The sequence below is a fragment of the Podarcis erhardii genome (assembly GCF_964252035.2).
Source record: "Podarcis erhardii genome assembly, chromosome: 6".
Taxonomy (NCBI): Eukaryota; Metazoa; Chordata; class Lepidosauria; order Squamata; family Lacertidae; genus Podarcis; species Podarcis erhardii.
The window spans coordinates 75,312,583-75,328,091 of record NC_138510.1 but is presented as its reverse complement, the minus strand read 5'-3'; positions in this window follow the sequence as shown (position 1 = coordinate 75,328,091).

The following is a 15,509-nucleotide window of genomic DNA, read 5'->3' as shown; positions in this document are numbered from 1 at the left end:
GCAGGTCTCAAGGTGGTTCACAAGATAAAACCACAATATTAAAACATAAAATACATAATAAATATAAAAACCAAGAACAACTCAATAATCCCCTCCCGTCTCCAACACATTTTAAAAGGGGCACTGGCTGTCAATCAGCCAAAGGCCTGATTTTTGCCTGACGCCTAAAGGTCTATAATGAAGGCACCAGCTGAACCTCCCTGGGGAGGGCATTCCACAAACTAAGGGAGCCACTGCAGAAAATGCTCATTCTCATGTTGCCACCCTCCGGACCTCTTGTGGAGGAGGCACACGAAGAAGGGCCTCAGATGATGATCTCAGCAGCCCCTCCAAGTGTCCCTATTTTCCAGGGACGTTCCTGATTTAGTAATGCCATCCCGGTTTCTGATTTGATCCCAGAATGTACCGTGTTTCCTTAGGACACCCCTGTTTTCATTGGAGAAATGTTGGAGGGTATGGAGTTATCCGACCCCTGAGCCGTCTGAAGGCAATCCTGTATGGGGATTTTACAGTGGTACCTCAGGTTACATACGCTTCAGGTTACATACACTTCAGGTTACAGACTCCGCTAACCCAGAAATAGTGCTTCAGGTTAAGAACTTTGCTTCAGGATGAGAACAGAAATCGTGCTCTGGTGGCGCGGCGGCAGAAGCAGGAGGCCCCATTAGCTAAAGTGGTGCTTCAGGTTAAGAACGGTTTCAGGTTAAGAACGGACCTCCGGAACGAATTAAGTACTTAACCTGAGGTACCACTGTATTATGTTTTTTATATATATCTTGGAAGCTGCCCAGAGTGGTTGGGGCAACCCAGTAAGATGTGTGGGGTACAAACAGTAAAATTACCACTATGGAAAGGGACATCCCTATTTTCATCAGAGAAATGTTGGAGGGTATGTCTCAGGCTCCAAGTAGGTTCATAGGGAGAGAGGTGGTCCTTGAGGTATTGCGGTCCTGAGCAATACTCCATCACTGAGTTATGGTCCTAGCAGTAGAATGGAGGGAGCCTCCCAGTGTATCAGCTAACATGGGAAACTGATAACAGCAGAAAGGGGATAGTAAGTTAAGCATCAAACAAGAAAGCCCGCCCTTATTCTCAAGTTAGTAAATAAATTTGTTACAGACAGTGACTCAGATCCAGACGAAATCCACTTCCAATGCAACTTGCAGCCCAGGGCAAGGTTTCTCTAATGTAAGCGTACAAGTCTGGTTGCGAGCGCTGAACAAAATGCACTTGTGAGTAAGTGAAAACATGCTCAGCACTCAAAGAGAGGGTTTGTGGCTCAGTGGCTTCTACAGTTTCTAGGATCATAAGGAAAGTTGCAAAGTTCAGAAGGTTTGTGCGATGCTGAGCGATGTACGTGTCAAACAATTAGTCTAAGATATAGAGCAAAATAATGCATAATACCCGTGAAAAATATTATATTTAGGCAGAATGTAGATTGATGCCACCGAAAGCTCTTTAGGGTGTGGAATAATGAAGACAAACACTTGATGGATGCATTTTCTACTCTTATTTACATAACGTGGATTCAATATACTTACAATATATTTGCATCAGAAACATATCTATATATTCAGCCAATGGGAAAGAATAACAGGGTTTTACCAACATGCTTATACATTAATAATATTACTTGGCAATCTGATGTTTCAAGACCCAGGGTGAACTACTTATTAAAAACCCATATACAGCTATCTGTCTTTATCTTTCTTTTCTGTGTGGGTCATAATGGCTCTGATTGTTTTCAAAATTACATTTGGACAGGATATGACTGTTACATGAGAACTCTCCAACCAATATCATTTCCCTCACTCATAAAATACATTATACTGCTGGGTGCACTGAGCCAAATCATTAATGAAGGAAGATTTAACCTAACCTTTGTGCTTCTGACCAGTCATTATTATAGCAAACTAACATTTTAGAAAATGTTTTTAAGAAGTGAAACTGACATGATTATGAATATTGATATTAAGTTCACTTAATTTTTCAGCTGTCTCCTGGCATTTGTGTTCTTAATGGTTTGGCTTTTATAGGCAGTGAGGTTTCTGAGTACCAAAAAGAGAGAGAGAGAAATGCTTCAACTCAAAATGGTTCTGTAAACTCACACAGCACTAACAGATTGATTTTATAAGATCAATTTGTTTTTTAAAAATATTCTTTGTTTTTGTTGTTTTTTTTAAAAAAACTGACTCATAAAAAGAAGGTATAATACATGGAATTGTTTTCCCTTTGTAAGCTGATGTTCACAATGCTGTCTGGAAATATGGAGGAGATCCTTCTCTTCCAAGCATGACAGATCCCTTTTGAAGATTCACAAGGGAGAGACCTAAGCTCTGGGTCAAGACTGCCAGGGTCTTGATGACTGATGTTTTAAAACTTTCAGACATCATGGATGTTTAATATGCATAAAATTTCATATTTAAGTGCATCAAAGTTTGGAAAAAAAACTTATATAAAGGTTTGCATTTGCAACGAAAGATTTGCATGAGAGGTTTCACTCTGCCAAATGCGGCAGAAAAGGTCAGATGTTTCCACTCCAATATTTAGGCTAACCGATGACTCATCCCAGAAACTCAAGCTCCTGATCTCTCACTGCAAGAAGGTGAAACCTGAGAACACAGAGTCTTTGTCAGGGATGGATCCCACAGCCATAGCAGTAGAAGCTAAACTGTGATGATGAACAAGCAAGTTGCTTAGCATCTGTCTCTCTGCGACCAGAGAATAGAAAGTTCTTGGACTGAATTAAGGACTTAAAAGAAGAGAAACGACATTGCTTACTTGTTTAAGAGTAATGAGTTACTTTGTATTTTTGTAACATTTATTTGTAACTATTTTGAGACTTTCCAGTAAAGCTTTGAAACCCATTCTTGTGGTAAAGAGCAAATTCATTTCTACTCTGCACATGGTTCGGATCAGGTTCAGATGCAGCGACCTGCCTGCAATTTAAAGAAGGGGGAAGGGGCTATGCCTTAGTGGCAGAGCATGTGCTTTGTCTTGTGTTCAACCCCTAGCATCACCAGGTAGGGCTCAGAAAGACTCCTGCATGAGACTCTGCAGTGCAGCAACACCACGCTAGATGGACCAATGGATCTTACTTTGTGACATAATTTATGAAGTTGGTTGGTGACTCTGACTGAGTTGGGATTTGAACCCAGGTCTCTCAGATCCAAATCTGAAGGATGGCTCCTAAATCTGAGGCTTTGTAGTTAACATCCCTCAAGGCTTGGCTTCCATTTTAGAAAGAGGATCTTGAAACTAGAACAAAATGCATATAATTTCCAATAGGTACCACTAATTCACATGCTCAGTGTGGCGCCATTAAGCTAAACACAACCTAAATGCAGCTAAATCCTCTTTTCTGAAATGCTATTTCCAAGAGAGAAATCCAGAAGATCAGGGTTCCCTTCTTGCTATGCACTTGCTGTCCTTTACATCTGCCAATCACCATAGCTGGAAATATCAAAACCAGATTTTTAGAGCCGAGTCAAATATTTGCAATGAGCTTTGAATTCAAGAAATGTCATTCATTCACAGAGTGCAAACTGAACTGGAAAATTGCCTTTCAATTATCATACAGCACCCTAGAAGCTTACCAGAGAGGCCTTTGTCACTCCGCTATGAGTGAATTCACTATTTGATATGTGTGAATTCACAACTCGTTGGGCAAGAGGTACCATGGAAGTTTATGAGTCTCCCTCTGGGTGACTGCAATTTTGCAAGGATGGCAGAAGGGCAATTGTTTCACTTGTATACTAGCTTCTGATTCCAAAAACAACAGTCTCTTGGGGGATTCCAGGAGGGCACAGCCCAGGGCAAAACTTGGCAAGCCAACAATGGAGCCTGGGATAATTTAGTGTATGAATAGCCAACATGGCGCCTGACATGCTGTTGGATCACAACTCTCACCATCTTTGTCCATTGGCCATTCTGGCTGTGATTGATGAGATCTGTAGTCCAACAACACCTGAAAGGCACCATATTGACTACCCCTGATCTAGTGGGGCCAGGGTGGCATTAGAATAGAAACCAGTGAGCCAGAGGGGGAGATAGACATTGTGCATCAGCAGAAGACACAATGAGCTTGAGATTATTCATATCTAGCAGCAACGTTTAATTGGCTTCTCTTCTCTATTTTCTCTTTTTGCACTGATGGGGGAAGAAACCCAAAGCTGCAATGAGTTTGAGATTCTGTGTGAACACTGCAAAACAAAAAAATTCTGAAGAAACAAACAAACAAACAAACAAACAAACAAGTCAGGCAAGTCAGCAGAATGTAGACTGTTTGACTATCCTAATGGTTCCCGCAGACAAAGCAAAGACTATCAGCTGTTTTAGAGCGAGGCATGAAATGTTCCACCACAGGGAGCTACTTCTTAATTGAGATCTCCCCGCCGCTTTCTGGTCATTCTGAAAACCAGGAGCCACCAGCCTTTGTCCTGCATTCCAGAGTCCCACACACCCTTCCCCTTCTATAGAGGAGGTAGGGAGTTTTGGCATGTCGGTCGTCATGAACTGGGCATTGCATAACTCATTTATATAACTTGTAGCTGGTTTCCTGGATGCCACAGACGTGTTAACAAAGTGCCGGCTTCTATTTTTTGCTTCGGCACAAATACATTCCTTGATTCGAGTAGACAAGAAACCAGCTGAAGTAGTCTGATCACACATCGTCGTAGGTATGTTAAAGTAATGTCGACAGCTTGTTTTCTTGCTAACCTGCTTCAATTTTGGAGTGTTAGAAGTGCAAAACTATCTGTGTAGATACATGATTTATAGCAGAGGAGCTGTGGGACCAGTGTTGCTCAAATTTCTCATACCTGAGTTACGTCTCCTGCCTTGCCAGGGTGCTGTCACACTTCCGTCTTCCCTTGGTGTTGATATTGTTCAGCCATGCTTTTCTCACTCAAAATACAAACTACTGTATGTTCCTCCTGAGCAACTGCATTCTTTTGTTTTCTGCTCACGAAGGGGGAAATAATATTGTGGAGTGTGCACATTTATGAGTGCTTCACCCCTCAAGTGGAGTGTGTGTGTGTTTCAAACAAATATAAAACCCCAGTGATGTTGCAGTATTGTAAACAGACTCTAGTGCAGGGGTCAGCAGCCTAAGGCCCATGGGCCACAAGCGGCCCATGGGGGTTGTTTAACTGGCCCATGGACCCCTGCTGCCCACTCGGCTCCCGTGCGCCACGCTAAACCGGTGCGGAGCAGAGCGGGGACCACCTTCCACGACACTGGCTGGCTTCCCATTGGCTGCAGGAAGCTCCTGCAGCCAATGGGAAGCTGTGCATGCCTGCTCCGCACCAGAAGGAGTGCCGGAAATAGCGTTTGTGCATGCGTGCATGTGTGTGCACACACTCTGGCCCACCGCGCCATCTGCGGGACCGTGAACCAGCCCAAGCCACAAAAACTTTGCCAACTCCTGCTCTAGTGCTATTGTTTTCCCTGGGGTGGAAGACTGGTGACCTCAACTTCCTGCATTCTCTCTTTCCACAGCTGCTTTCTTCGCTGTCCCTGCTCTTTGAGTGAAACTGATAAACAGAAGGCATTGTCAGCTTCGCCTCATCCTTGTAAAAACCGGTTGGAAAAGAATGCCAATCTAGGGGCTAGATACTATGCAATCAGAACAGGGTTAGAACTAGGATACCATTAGCAAAAACACTTGTTGCTGTTGGAAGCATCCTGAAGTAAACTTGGAAGTGCAACTGACTTTCAAATCTGTAAATGGCACGAGGATGGGTAAGGCTAGTGTGGCCCATTTCGCCAACTCAGAATGTTATGTCCTCCTTCCCTTGTGAAGTTAACTCCATCAAAGGAGCTGCAGAGGGACGCAATGTTCCTCTGCCTTATGTTCCCTCTGCGTTGCATTGCAGGGGGTTGGACTGAATAACACTTGGGATCACTTCCAACATTCTATGGGTTTGTATTTATTTTTAAGCAGCCTGAAAGTTTAAAAGAGAAAGGAAGAAAAGAGCCAGAAGAGGAGTAGGCTCTCTCCCTTATGTGCTAGTATTTTGCTTGGGGGGGATTTCTTCACCTGGGTGTATTCCACTTGTGATCTGAGGAGCTACAGTTGGCTTGACCATGCAGGATTCTCACTCTTCTGCCTGTTTAGTAAAGGGACCCCTGACCATTAGGTCCAGTCGTGACTGACTCTTGGGTTCCAGCGCTCATCTCGCTTTATTGGCCGAGGGAGCTGGCGTACAGCTTCCAGGTCATGTGGCCAGCATGACTAAGCCACTTCTGGTGAACCAGAGCAGCGCACGGAAACGTTTACCTTCTCACCAGAGCGGTACCTATTTATCTACTTGCACTTTGACATGCTTTTGAATTGCTAGGTTGGCAGGAGCAGGGACCGAGCAATGGGAGCTCACCCCATTGTGGGATTCGAACCGCCGACCTTCCAATCGGCAAATCCTAGGCTCTGTGGTTTAACCCACAGCGCCACTCGCATCCCTCTGCCTGCTTAGGCTACACCTAAATGTTTAGCCTTTGGGTGGAGAGAAATCCAGCGATGTATTGGAATGCAGGTACAAACTCCTCTTCCTCTTTTTAGTCTTCGATTTCTGTTAGGTGGTCTGAGCGGTCCCTTTCCTTCCCTAAAACGGATGTTCGCTTCACTTTGTGCAACATTCATAATCACATAGGCATCATCTGACCTTTCAAGAGATTCTTTCTGCAAACCTAGAGCAGTGGGAGATGCCGTTACCCCTAGATGAAGAGGCATTGTAAGTAATGCAGTAAACATGTCCCCCTGTTTAAATAGGAATCTGCTCAGAATTAATAAATACAACTCTCTGGCTTGCACAGCGAAGGCACTCAAAATGGAACCTGGCTGCTGCCTTTTCCAAGCGCTCGCCTTAACATGTGCAGCACAGAAAGTGGGAAAGCTCAGAAATCTTTTCATTTGAACTCTTTCCAATTGCATTCAGCAGGATACTGGGAGACCACTTTCATGTGTTAATTATTTCTGCCCTGATTGCCTGGCAACACATAGCAGCGGAGAGGCAAGATCACACTTTGCTGTTTGTTAAAGCTTCCAGTTGAACAGCAGAAAGAAGTTGGAGTGCAGAAGCCTCACCTGGAGAAAAAGAGCATATAAAGACAAGGGAAGAGAAAAGCGGTTCTATGTTTAGAGCAATTAAAAAAAAGAAAGAAAACCCGTGCAATGGTACCACATGTTCAAGCCCCAGTCGGAACTATTTTTTTATATAATAATCTGCATCACCAATTTCAACAGCATGGAATTAGGTTCTCTGTTATGCAGTTAACAGAAGGACAAGCATGCCGCTATTGGTGAGAGGCTGAAGTCTGCTGGGGGAGTCTTTACTGCCTCATCATCACTTGCCTCCGCCCGTCCCCAGTTTATGAAGCATGCAGCAGGCAGAAATTCACCAGGTGCACCTTTTCTTTTTTTGTGCATCTCCATGCTATGTCCAGTGAATTTCCACCTGTCACACATGCAGCTGGACATAACACAGAGCACTGTTGGTAATGAAATGGCACCACCTCTCCAGGAATCTGTTTTGAGGCTGTGGTCTAAACCACAGAGCCTAGGGCTTGCTGATCAGAAGGTCGGCGGTTCGAATCTCCGCGATGGGCTTAGCTCCCGTTGCTCGGTCCCTGCTCCTGCCAACCTAGCAGTTCGAAAGCACGTCAAAGTGCAAGTAGTTAAATAGGTACCACTCCGGCAGGAAGATAAACAGCGTTTCCGTGTGCTGCTCTGGTTCACCAGAAGCAGCTTAGTCCTGCTGGCCACATACCCGGAAGCTGTACGCTGGCTCCCTCGGCCAATAAAGCGAGATGAGTGCTCCAACCCCAGAGATGGCCACGACTGGACCTAATGGTCAGGGGCCCCTTTACCTTTGCACATGCAGAGTTTCTTTGTGTTTCTTTGCCAACTTTTTAGCTCTCCCCTGTAGCTCTGCATTTAACACCAGCTTGCTGTGCATGCTGGTGTGGATTTCATTCGGAACATCTTAGCTGCTCTTCAAGGCACAAAGTATTTTTTCTGGGTTAGTTGGGAACTTTATACCAAAATCAGGAATGGGGAACACGTGGCCTTCCAATGACTCAAACTCCCATCAGTCTCAGCCAGTGGGAAGATGGGAACTGTAGCCTTTTAACATCTGGAGGACTGCAGGTTCCTCGTCCCCGATCTCTGCAAAATAGTTTTCTATATACAAGGATGCTGCTTTTTTGTTCTAAGAGAATAAAAGGTGGCACAGAATCATTAAGGTGTAGTTCATTTTTAACCAATATCTGTTAGCATGAAAGATACTGAGTCTCCTTACATGGAATACACAGATAGTGAACTTTTAAGACTGCAACGCCAGGGATATTTTTGTCAGGGATAATAAGTCCCACTGAGCTGATTCTTTGTAAAAGTGCTTCTGATAGGATTGCACGAGAGTAGTGGACTTAAATGCTTTTGGAGCGGGGACACTTACATATCATGTTCATTTGCAACAGAGCCCAAGGCAGCAAACTTTTAATTGCTACAAGAAGCCTGTGTGCTGCCTTGAGCTCTGTGGCATGGACCACGAGGGTCATCTAGTCCAATACCTTGCAGTGCAGAAATCTTCCTCCCAACGGGGCTCAAACTCACAACCCAGAGGATAAGAGTCTCATGCTCTACCAACTGAGCTATCCCACTGAGGAGAACAGAAGTAGAACAATAGAATTACAGAGATAGAAGGGACCCTGAGGACGATCTAGTCCAACCGCCTACCATGTGGGAATATGCAGCTGTCCCTTCTGGGAATGGAATCTGTGACTTTGACACTATTAGCACCATGCTATAAGTGCCCCCCCCCCAAAAAAAAATCAGCTCCAAGGCACCATCACTAGTTTTCCTCTGACAAAAGTTTGGAAGCCTTTGCTTTAATTTTTAGGTGAACCACCACAAATTCCCAAGCCAAACCTGACAAGCTGTGTTTAATCTTAACTGTGTTTTTGTTTTGTTTTGTTGAAAACAACAACAAAGCAACATCAAACCATAGTTTAAGAAGCTGTATTGTTTTATTAGGGACGCGGGTGGCGCTGTGGGTTAAACCACAGAGCCTAGGACTTGCCGATCAGAAGGTTGGTGGTTCGAATCCCTGCAATGGGGTGAGCTCCCGTTGCTCGGTCCCTGCTCCTGCCAACCTAGCAGTTCGAAAGCACGTCAAAGTGCAAGTAGATAAATAGGTACCGCTCTCGCAGGAAGGTAAATGGCGTTTCCGTGCGGTGCTCTGGTTCACCAGAAGTGGCTTAGTCATGCTGGCTACATCACCCAGAAGCTGTCTGCGGACAAACGCCGGCTCCCTTGGCCAATAAAGCGAGATGAGCGCTGCAACTCCAGAGTTGGTCATGACCGGTCCTAATGGTTAGGGGTCCCTTTACCTTTACCTTATTGTTTTATTGGTTAGTCATATTTAAGATGGACCACAGTTAGAATTCTGATGTAATGCTAAACTGTGGTTAGCCCCAAACGGAAGTTTCTGATATCTTTGTGTCTCCACCAGAGTAGGAAAGATAAGAAGTGCATGTAATGGTTTTTAACATCCAATGTGAATCGGGACAATGTCTCATCCTCTGAAATATGGGATAGCGATACTGATTGGCCTTACAGGGTTGTTGTAAGGATTACCATGACAGCACGTGCAAAATGCTTTGAACACTTGAAATGCGCCATATAAATGCTAAGTAGTACTGTATATTTATAACTCCTAATTGGAGTGAGGTCAACTGAGGGGAAGAGCCGACCACAGCAATCAGTTTGCTCAACTTCTGTGCCTTCATCTCCTTCTCCTCCCCCAATCCATCTCACTGAAGCCTGGATTAATACAAATTGAATTTGGAATTAATCGCAGAATTGTAATTGCAAGAACTCCTAAGAAAGCATCAAGCAATCACTTCTTTTTTTGTACAAGCTGTCATCTGATGTTATGAAGAGACTGTTGAATGGCCTTTTTGTCTATTTTACCACTGAGCCAAATAAATAAATAAATAAAGCAAGCAAGCAATTTTTTAAAAAATCAAGTGCCTTTAAAAAAGTGAATACACCCACACACTGCAGATTGTCATTGTAATTCAACACTTGGTAGCTGTTCAGGTAAAATCCATTTTCTCCCCTCCCCACCCTCCTCTCGGCATCCTGTGTATTAGGTTGTGTATGGAAGACACAGCAATATATATTTTTTTAAAAAAGAAACAACAACCACAGTATGCTTTTTAGAGCATTCACTAAGTATCTGTAGGAGTTAGTACAAAAGGAATAATCTTCTAATAAAGGCGAAAAGTTGGAAAATTTTCCTTCTGATCTCAACATCACTCTAAGTAACACACATCAGTGCACACATTTTAATGCTGTTCATCTTTATTGTTTAGGAAGCCAACACTGACAACAACAATCCTCACCCAACTGTCACATATCATCTGTAATGACAGGGTAGCTTCTGTTCTAAATTCACTTTCATAAAGCCCTTCATTTTAATATTCCAATTCCCTGCACTTCACCTTAAAATAGTACCAGCTACAAGCATTCTCTACCAATAGCAATGTGCCTTTACAATAGAATACCGACTTGAATTCCTTTGCTTTTCTAATGACACACTCTCTCTTCCCCCATCCAGATCTTCCACTCAGTAATTTCCCCCCAAATACATGCTTTGTATTTGACTCCCTAGAAGAGAATCAAACTATCTACTTTAAAAAAAATAAAAATGTCTGTTTGAAATATTCGGGCTTTAGCCTGTTGTTCATGAAAGATCCATGGACTGGTTTGAGTTACTAGTAGTTTTTCCCAACATGGCAGCCTCCAAACATTGATGGACTCCAACTCCTGTCAGCTCCATCCAGCAGGGATGATGGGAGATGGAGTCCAATGGTGTCCACAATGATTCTCTCTTTATTTATTTGATATATTAGGTTTACGTCCCACTTTTCTGTGGAGACTGTCTCCAAAAGGTGCTGGCAACAGTTAGAAGCCATAATGAAGGTATGTGGAAGTAGCAACTGGTAGGTATCTCTGAAGTATATTTTACACAAATGAAGCATCATTGCCTGTACTGCTTTTAAATATACATACACAAGCACCTATCTGTGATTCTGTTTGGCACAGTAAGCGGCCATTTTTTTTTTTTTTTTTTTTTAAATCTATACGAAACACCAGAGAAACTTGATCTCGGTTGCATTACAGTAGGGTCAACAACACAAAGGATATGCCCCACTTTTCAGAGAGCAGAACGACAGTGTAGAAAACCATCATGACCTCAGGATATTGTAAAAAGAAATGGAGAAGCATTCAAGTATTAGTGAGTGTCAGGGCTTTAATATCCTGGATAAAACTAATATGCCCTGTAGGGGGAAAAATGTGTGCTGATGCTGAAGAGAAGTGGGGGAAAGAATCATTTCTGTAGTCAAACACTGGGAAAGCTGTCCAAGAATATTTCATGTGCAAAAACAGAACTCCAGCTTTGGTGTTAAAAATAATGAAATCTAGGGTGTTAAGTACCACATGTGTTGTGGGATATGTTAGAACTGCCCAAGGCGGTTTTAATTTTATTTTCGCAATTGTTCAAGCTGCTTTTTTTTAAAACCTGAAAGATTTAAGTGGTTCAAAAGAGAACAAAAGCTAAGGGGTGTGTGTGTGACATAAGTACTGCATTTAACACTCCAATAATAACATTCTGAAGGAGGGCTTGCATGCTGAGAACTAATTCCCCCCACAAAAAAGTCCAACCTATTTTGATGTGTATGAGACATGCCTATGAACAGGGAATGCAGCATTCAATGCAACAGATAGAGGCTATTTAAATTTTGACACCAATAAATGTTTTCCCAGACCCAGCACCAGCGGGTAGTAGGCAAGCACCATGGATCTCAGCAGGGCTGGGATCTGTGCTGTCTACCCTATGGTGGACTTCATGAGTGGTCCCCTCTGGTGGTGCCAGCACACCCCCCTGTGACAACCAACAACTGCTCAGCTTCCATGAAATGAAATGGTGACTGCCATTTTCCACCATGCAGTGTTGCAGAGCACCCAACGTAGCAAGCACTGCCATCCTGGACAATTGTGGGCAATTTATTTTGGAAAACAATAAATAAATGACGGCTCTTATAGGAAGTGTGCCAGCAATGCCATGCGAGCTTTTTTTTTTTTTTTGAGGGAGGTAATGGGATGGCTCTGTGCCAACATTGCAAATTGAGCCTGACTGGGCCAGGGTGGTGGTGGACCTGACTGGCATGGCATTAATTTTCTATTTACGTTGTTCCTTTTGGTTCAACTCTTTGTTGAGAGAGAGGCCTGGGACTCAATACATATTATGGATGGCATACTGAGAAAAATATGACCAGTACTCAGGGACAGACCACAGCTAAATTATGCATTTTGTGTTTTTATTTCGTATTTTATTGTTGTGAAGTGCCCTGTGATCTTCGGATGAAGGGTGGTATACAAATTTAAATACATACATACATATATACATTCTAGAGATGGGATAGAGTATGCATGCACATTCAACTGCCTAAGGCAGTGGTTCTCAACCTGTGGGTCCCCAGATGTTGTTGGACTACAACTCCCATCATCCTTGAGCTCTGGCCTTTTTAGCTAGCGGTGATGGGAGTTGTAGTTCAACAACATCTGGGGACCCACAGGTTGAGAAAGGCTGGCCTAAGGTGTTCATATCACCCAGGAGATTGCAGCTGCAGGGATAAGAAAAGAAGAGTTGTTCTTTTGTCTACAGAGGTCATTTCCTCATTTGCATGGAGACACTCTTTTTAATGGAGCCCAGTGGCAGAAGCGAGCAGCTGTATTGAGGCAGCACCAGGCATTGAAATTTTGCACCCCTAACAATTTTGCTCTTGGGCAAGCGTGCCTGTGTTCCTCGCCCCCACCACCCCACTAGGCTACTGGACACCCTAAGCAGCCTCTACCAATACCTGGCTGCATGGACAAATAACCCATTATTGGTGGAGCCTTATTGTTTCTCATCTATTAGAGGCAATAAGATCAATGCTAACTTCAAATAAAATAGCTCCAAATAAATGGAAACAACAACCACTTTCAAGCATTTAGCAGAACCCCTTACATTCTCCTTTGAAGACTCTGGTTGTGGGAATCCGTGGCAGCTAGCAGATTTGGATGTTTTCTAGGCATCCTGACTAATTCTATGAAGAATATATCGGCAGAAAAGTCCTGCTGAAATAGAACAAATATGTGTAAGGGCACTGGTGTGGTAGGATGCCAAATGCAGCACCCTTCCTACTGTTTCTCAGGTGAAATTATAACTGACCTGAAAAAACAACCACCTCCCATGTTATTTACTTCCCTGGTGGTGGCATTGAAACGTCTATGTGAATATAAAGGGAAGTGGCATCTTCCAAGATGTTTTAATTAGTTTGGGCTCAGTCATTAGATGCACAAGCTTGGTTTGATTTATTGCTCTTGGATAATAACTTGTGAACTGTCATTACTCTGTGCTGCTGAGAAGTTTATGAAACAAGCACCGGAAGGTATTTCATGAATCACAAGTTTGCTCTCTCACACACACACAAAAAAACTTTCCTACAACCCAGGCCACAGATTCTTTCAACTTACAGAGCATATGTTGGACCCTTCACAAGTAAAAAAGGACCCCTGGATGGTTAAGTCTAGTCAAAGGCAATTATGGGGTTACAGCACTCATCTTACCTTCAGGCTGAGGTAGCCGGTGTTTGTCCACAGACAGCTTTTCGTGTCATGTGGCCAGCATGACTAAACTGCATCTGGTGCAATGGGACATTGTGGTGGAAACCAGAGTGCACGGAAACACCATTTAGCTTCCAGCTGCAGCATTACCTATTCATTTACTTGCACTAGTGTGCTTTCAAACTACTAGGTTGGCAGGAGATGGGACAGAGCACCGGGAGCTCACTCCATCACGAGGATTTGAACCACTGACCTTCTGACTGGCCAGCTGAAGAGGCTCAGTGGTTTAGACCATAGCACCACCTTTTACCTTTGCAAGTACAGGGCCTCCACTCACCAAGAAGCAGATCTCCCCAGTCTTTCATTCTACATTCAATAAGCAACCTCAGGTGGGAGGATTACGGAGAACCAGTTTGCACTGGGGTTCCAACAATTAGGGTTTATGCCAAGACCTAGAACTTGGGGGAGTATTCCAATGAAACTGACTGGTTGCAGATTCAGGGCAGACAACAGGAAGTACTTTGTAGAACTGTTTTATGGAATTGGCTGACATTGGTTTTAGATGGCATCCAATTGGAATTGGACACATTCATGGATAACGTGCTATTTGCTGCTTCCAGGATCAGAGCCACTATGCTTCTGCCCATCTTAAAAGCCATCACAGGACAAGAACAGTAGGAGAGGTCTATTGTAGCTAGGTTGCTACAGTGGAAAACAGAAGGCTTGACTTGATTGGCCTTTGGTCAGATCTACCAGGGCTCAGAGCAGCCAGCTTCTCCAGAGGGTTGGGAGCTTTACTGAATGAACCTGGGTTCTATGAAGGAGAGAAACTGTCTCTTTCTTCACACCATGCATACATTTGTAAACCTCTATCATGCCTCTCCTTGATTGCTTGGAGATAAGAACTTTTTTGCAGAGTTAAGGGCCTTTTGCCCCAGTATGCATCGCTTTATGCTTTCTTATATTGAACCAAACTTTACTGCCCATACATCCAATCTGGTGATATCCTTTTGGAGCTCCTCACAATTCCTTTCTGTTTCTATCCCTCTGAACAATTTGGTGTCATCAGCAAATTGGGCCACTTCACTTCTCACCTCTCACTCCAGGTCATTCATGAACAAGTTAAAAGGCATTGGTCCCTAAACAAATCATCGGGAACCCCACTTCTTATATCCCTCCACTGTCCATTTATTCCTGCTTCCTGTTCTTTAATCAGTTACTGACCCATAAGAGGATTTCTCCTCTTAACCCATTACTGCCTGCTATGCTTACTCGGGAGTCTTTAGTGAAAGCATTTTAAAAGTCCAAGTCAATTGGAACAGCTCTTTATCACCCGTTTAGAAACTTTGTTTTGGGTATCTAAGAATGTGAGGTGGTACTACCTACAACCAAATTGGCTCTTGTATCAGTGATTAAGAACATGCAAAAAGTATAAAAGAAAGTTAAGACCAGAAATCTCCCAATTACCACCTGTATTAAGGCACAATAGGTTTCTTAGGGGAAATCAGCTGTTTGATTTTGTAAATTGGGAAATTTGAAATTTCAGGACTTAGTAAACAGTAAAAAGTAATGGTATAGGACCCTTGGATGGTTAAGTCCAGTCAAAGGCGACTATGGGGTTGTGGTGCTCATCTTGCCTTCAGGACCTCCATAACGAATTATGTTCTTAACCCGAGGTAGCACTGTATTATAAATGTGTTATTAGATAAATCTCTTCCTGTATTCTCTCAGCAGAGGTTTTCAATTAACTGTTTATGGTAGCCTTTTGGTTTACCAGCAGCAAGGTAAATGTCAACTATTCCAGCTTATTGTAGCTCAGTGTGTTTTAGAACTT